Source organism: Tupaia chinensis, unplaced genomic scaffold (assembly GCF_000334495.1).
Source record: "Tupaia chinensis unplaced genomic scaffold, TupChi_1.0 Scaffold000252_1, whole genome shotgun sequence".
NCBI lineage: Eukaryota > Metazoa > Chordata > Mammalia > Scandentia > Tupaiidae > Tupaia > Tupaia belangeri.
In genome coordinates this window covers 6,968,039-6,974,234 of record NW_006159732.1, presented here as the reverse complement: position 1 = coordinate 6,974,234, position 6,196 = coordinate 6,968,039, and the positions used below count along the sequence as shown (strand labels likewise).

The 6,196-nt window shown below is 40.2% G+C and overlaps 1 long non-coding RNA gene across 1 annotated transcript in view; it reads left to right on the top strand.

Moving 5' to 3' along the window:
• The first annotated feature begins 1,450 nt into the window (after positions 1 to 1,450).
• The window catches only part of LOC102490309 (uncharacterized), a 46,781-nt gene continuing 42,035 nt past the window's right edge, over positions 1,451 to 6,196 (top strand). Inside the window, exon 1 of the long non-coding RNA XR_334635.1 lies at positions 1,451 to 1,634. This is a non-coding gene — a long non-coding RNA (uncharacterized LOC102490309). The remainder of the gene's footprint in view (positions 1,635 to 6,196) is intronic.

Genomic DNA, 6,196 nt, shown 5'->3' with positions numbered 1-6,196 from the left:
TCATTGATTTTTTAATTTGACCAGAGAGAGACAGAGGGTGAGAGTGAGAGAGAGAGGAAGTGAGAAAGCAAGCCACCAGGTCCAGGACTTGAACCCTGGTTGGCCATGTGGGAGTGTCCAGCGCCTTAACCACCACGCCACCTGCTGGTCCCACACACTATAATGGTTTTAACAGAGTATGAACACTTAATGTACTTTGGAAAATTCTCCTTTCATTCCGCCACAAATTTCTTTTTTTTGGAGAGATTTTTTTTCACTATAGGGCACATGCGCTCGCCAGACAGAGAGAGACATAGAAATAGAAAGCGAGAAATCACCCCCCCCAGGGGGGATGATCATGCCGCAACCCCTTCTTCTCCATTCTCCTCTCGGGATCTTGGGCACGCACCCGGCGTGAGTTTTAAGCCACCGGGTCCGGGACGCGCACCGCGGTCCACTACGTGGGAGTCCAGCAACATAGCCATTATGCTAACTGCTGGTTCCCTCCGTCACAAATTTCTAACCTGGAAAGCCAGAGGAAACACGGAGTTTCAGCTTTGAAGATTCTTATTTACCTAAATTTAAGGGGCATGGTGGTGCCTGGCCTATGGCAAAAACCTATGGAGGCTGGAGGATTGTGGCATTGAGTCCATCTCACTCTCTCTGTCTCCCTTGACGAGCCCATGTCTTTTGGGACCAGCAGTTAGTGTAATGGCTATGTCCCTAGACTTCCATGTAGTCAACTGCAGTTTGAGTCCCGGACCCGGTGGCTTAAACTCGCACCAGGCACATGTGCATGCATGCCCACGATCCCGAGAGGAGAATGGAGGAGAAGGGATTGTGGCTTGGCCATCCCCCCTGGGGGGGGGTGATTTCTCGCTTTCTATCTCTCTGTGTCTCTCTTTCTGATGAGCGCATGCACCCTATAGCAAAAATCTCTCAAAAAAATTTAAATAATTCTGATGGTTAAGTAGAAAGATTTGGGGTAAATGAGGGGAAGGTGAAGTAGGTTAGGTTTCTATTTGAGGGACATACATTGGCTAAGGGATGGAATGGATGAGCAATTAATAGAGAGCAGTTTTGTAGTAATCAATTGACTGCAGTTTACAAAAAAAAGAAAAGAAAAAATCCATGCTGCAAAATTACAACCATTTAGGTTTAGGGGAGGAGTGTTAGATTCCTGGTTGTGGAAAAAAAAAAAAAAAAGCAGAGACAGAGAGCTGGGAGAGATTTTTGTTTGAGCACCTTTCAATTCTGTTACTGGGCTCTTTGTGGTTGATGTTAGAACTCTCACTCTCATTCCACACCTTTGTCTTGTGGAATTCCATTGGAAATGTGTGTGGATATTGTAAGTGACTGGGTAGAACTTGGAACTTTTTACCTAGTTTTGCATCATGAGCTCATGATGCCAATTATGTATTAAATAGGAATGATCTGAGACATTCTTTTTTCTTTCAGTTAGAGACCAAGGCCCACAGAACACCAAGTACTATACTTTGCTACATTACCTTGCATGTAGGAACAGCTTAGTGGACATCAGTGATTGAGGATTGACCCTGCAGCACTTGAAGTCTTATACATGGTTCAGTCTACTCTTCTAAGAACAAATTTTCAGTTATGATGACTGTTTATAAGTAGAGAGCACTGTTTTAGCTGTAAGTATTAAAATTTAATAGTTGGATGATCAAAAATAACCTATTTCATCTCTAACAGATGAAAAAACTTAAGTCTAGACAAGATATTTGATTTAAGGTTACATATCAAGATCAAAAGGGGACTCTTGTTTCTAGATAGTCTTGAATTACTTAACCACAACTACTTTCTTAGCCTTCTGTCTAGCAAATGCTAGCCTAAAACATGCCCCTTATAGGACTGGAATAGTTCTACATGTGCCCTGTATTACATGGATATTATTAATATCGGGGAAAATGCGGCTATATCTTGTAAGTTAGAAATAAACAGAATAGCATCATTAAACGTTTCAGTTAAGTGCAACAGCTGCCCTCAATTCTTCTTTTAAAATTCAGAGACTCAAAATAGACAGGCTAAGATTTATAAAAATAGATTTGTCTGTCACTTCTAATTTTACATTTTGCAAACAAGTTGTGCTTCAATGAAAATTTGCAGATAGATTGAGCATCTGGCAAAAGGAAGATTGTCGTGATTTCCATGGTTTGGAGTCAGACTACAAAGGATAATTGGTAAAGATAATCTTTTGTTTGAATAGCCTAAATGATTTTACCTCACTAACCCTGATGACAGATGGTGGCTATAGTTATTATCAACTCATTTTTATGAGAGGAGGAAAAATTGAAGAACCAAAATGTTGAATCACTCATTTCTGAAGCAACGTGTCACTGTGGAATGAGTTCCAGTCTACAGTTGCAAGCCTGGCTTTGTCACTAACTTTTTGTGTGATTCTGGACACATCTCTGAATATTGGGAGTTTTGTTTACTCAACTGTAACAGAATAGAGCAGATTTAATGCATCCTACTCAAAATGTGATCCACAAATCAGTATCCCCTGGAAGTTCACTAAAGTTAGAGGCTCTCAGGCCTTACCCTGGACCCACAGAATTAGAACATGTACTTGAAAAAGAGCTCAGGCAACTGCTATGAACACTGCCTGAAGAAGCCCTAGGTTTGAGGACCTTAATGATTCTTTCCGGTTATAAATGCTATTATTTTGTAGTGACTATCCTACAGGCTGAGTAGGACATCTGATGTGGAGTGCATTATGGGATGATTAAACAGATGAAAAGAATGCTATGCTTATGTGGTCAAACTTCAAAGACAAGTCATCTTGACCAACAGGACCTTGAAATCTCACAAAATCTTTTGGTATGGTGTGCCTGGGTTTGGTTGTTTCCCCTTACAAAGAAGTCAGAGTCCTGCATTCACACATCCATTTCTTCTTCCTTTTAAGCAAAGATAGTCCTATTTTTATGTTTAAAAATAGTTGCACCCATCCTCTTTCTGCAGTTGCTCATTCTATGTGGTACAAACACCAAGCCAATCTGTCCTTTTCTTTCAAATTGCTTCCTCTCCCCTTTTCCTGCCCACCCATTCGGGCATCACATTACTGCCAGGCCATTTGCACCATCTGCTCATTAAGTGTCAGTTGATGGGAGGACAGAGGACACCTGGTGACCGTGAAGTCAGGCCAACACCAAGGGAAATCAGTAAAGTGGTAGAAAAGCACAAAATAAAACAGACTTTGGGAATCTGGACGGTTGAGTTTCAGAGAAAGGAGAAAGCAGGTCGAGTTTCTGAGGCCCAGGGCAGCCTTTTAATTTCCTGACCTTGTGCTCTGTGAACACTCTCCTGCGAAGGGAGAGAGATTCCCGAGGTAGCAGGGGTACATACATTTTCTGCTTAACAGCTTTTTCCTGCAGAAAGAATGGTACGCAGTGAGCCTGCTATGAGGACCTGTTGGAGTGCAGATTGTCGAATGTCTGCAAGGGCTCCTGTGTGTCCGGATTGCCAGCTAGGTCATCGCTCCTCATTCCACAAAGCATCTGTAGTCAACTGTTCATTATTTCCGAAAGTAGATTTGGATCGAAAGACTAAGCTCTATCCTGCAGAAATATGGCCAGAGGGCTACTCCTTGGAAGACTGGGCGTCAGAGAACCACACAAAGGGCCCCAGGCCAAAGTTAGGACACACGATTCTAGCCATATTCAATGGTCTGTCACACAGCTCCTCAACTCGGAGTTACTTAAAACTAGCTGTCACCAGCTTAGATCCTGATTTTCATTAACAGGAAGCAATGACTGTGTTCTGTTTTCTGCTTCCGATGTTCATGGTGGTTAAAGTATGGGTAGTGGTAGATGTGGGAATATTTTGGATTCTGAACCTTTACAGAATCACTTCAGATTTCATCGCAAATAGTTCATTAGAGCCCTATAGTAGAAAATGTGTAGAGATTAAGAAAATAGTCTCTGAGGCAGAATCCTGACTTCATGATTCACTTTTATGACTATAGGCAGATTACTTAATATTTTCCTGCCTCAGTTTCCTTACTTGAAAATGGCATGAAATCGTAACCAACCTCATAGGGTTCTTGTGAAGACCGAATGCACCCATGTATGTACAATAATAAGAAATGAAGCGTGGCATATAGTTAACAAGTGTTTTCTATTACTATTGGAGAAGTAAGATCATACTGAAACTTATTTTCTCTTATTTTTAACCATGATGGGTAGAAGCTAATTAAAGAAACTGTTATGATCAGCATTCTGTAGGGATTCCAGGACCAAAGGAAAGATAATAAACCTCTCCCATCTTTCCAGTTCCTGCCAAGTCTTCATTCCCATTATCTTATTATTTGACTCCTAGCTTCTGTCAGAAAAAATAAGAAAAAAAGAAATCTATCTAATGATTCTTTCCTATAGTGCCTTCCTTGTCAGCATCTGCTCCATCACTAGTAAATATTGATGTATCGAAGGTTCCCTGAAGCTTGTTCAAACAGGGAATTAACTTTAATTCTCAGTGATGAGAGGGGGGGTTCAGTTTGAGCCAAAGTATCTTGCTGCTCTTAGAAGTCAGTCCAGGCCCTCACAATGGGTGAAGTCAAGGGTCTCAAACTCCATCATCCACAGGGGCCAGACAGGGAACCTGAGTGAGTGAAGCAAGCTGGAGTGAGAGAGGCCTTTGCCTCTCTTCTATCCCTCACTGTATTAAGGACTCAGTGGCAGAGATCTGGTGTCACATGTGGAGACAAAATCGTGCAAAAATTGACAAAAAATTGTGCAAGTGCAATGTGTGGCAGGCAGCCCTTCACATCAGATCTCGGTGTGGGAGAAAATAACCAGTGGCAGTCTGTGGAGCACTGTCACCAACATCACCTAGATGGGGTAGCCGTTTCTCTGCTGTGACTAATTCCTGCTACTTGAGCACAAAATTGCCAGATTTCTGATGGTTTTTTAAATATTCAAATCTGGATTTATTTTTCCCCTTAAAGGGGAATCTCTGGATTTTTAAATATCAGCTGGAAATCCAGATGGAAATAAGTCAGAATGCGAAGAGGCACAAATGAAACATATATATATCAGTTGAGTGTATGATTCATGACCTTTAATTTGAGGTTGAATCGCATGTTTTTAAATCATCTCTGTCCTGGTCAATACGCTATTAAGAACACCACTTGTGTCTGACGAGAGGTTGAGTACTACGGGGAAAGAAAATGCTTTTTAAATCTTGTTCTAAGAAATAGGGATCTTCCATATAAGTACTTCTAAACTTATTTTCCTTTAATTTTTATTTTGAAATTATTTCAGACCTTCAAAAAAGTTGCAAATGTAGTACAAAATTTCCTTATATCATTTACCTAGATTCTGATTTATACTTATATTTTATCATATTTTCTTTCTAATTCTGTCTTGTTCTTTCGTGTTTTCAATCTGTATATGTGTGTACATATATATATATTTTTTTCTGAAATATTTGAATAATCAGTGTTCCTTTACTTCCAAATACTGTAGTTTGTGTATTTCCTAAAAACAAGAATATCCTCTTATATAGCACCATGCAACAATCAAATCAGGAAATGAACAGCAATACAATATTTTTATCTAATCTAGACAGTTGATTAAATTTTACACTCCAATTTCTTTATAGTAAAATAAAAACAATGTGGTCCAAGATCCAACAGTGCATCACACATTTCATTCTGTGGTCATGCCCTTTTGCATATTTTATTTATTTATCTTTTTTGCTGGGAGAAAACAGTTCCTCTTTATCTTTTTTTTTTTTTTGGAGAGGTTTTTTCACTACAGGGCATGTGCGCTCGCCAGACAGACAGAGAGAGACATAGAGACAGAAAGCGAGAAATCACCCCCCAAGAGGGGATGGTCATGCCGCAATCCCTTCTCCTCCATTCTCCTCTCGGGATCTTGGGCATGCATGCATATGCGCCCGGCGTGAGTTTTAAGCCACCGGGTCCAGGACGTGAACCGCGGTCAACTACGTGGGAGTCCAGCAACATAGCCATTACGCTAACTGCTGGTTCCCCTCTTTATCTTTTATAACAAAAAACAAATCTGTTTTATCTTTTATAACAAAAAACAAATCTTTTTTTTTCTTTCATAACATAAATATTTTAGAGTACAAGCTAGTTCTTAATATTTCAGAAGAGGACAGATTCTCCTTCAATTTGGGTTAGTTTAATAATGCTGATGATTAGATTTAGCTCTTACATCTTTGGCAGGAATCGACT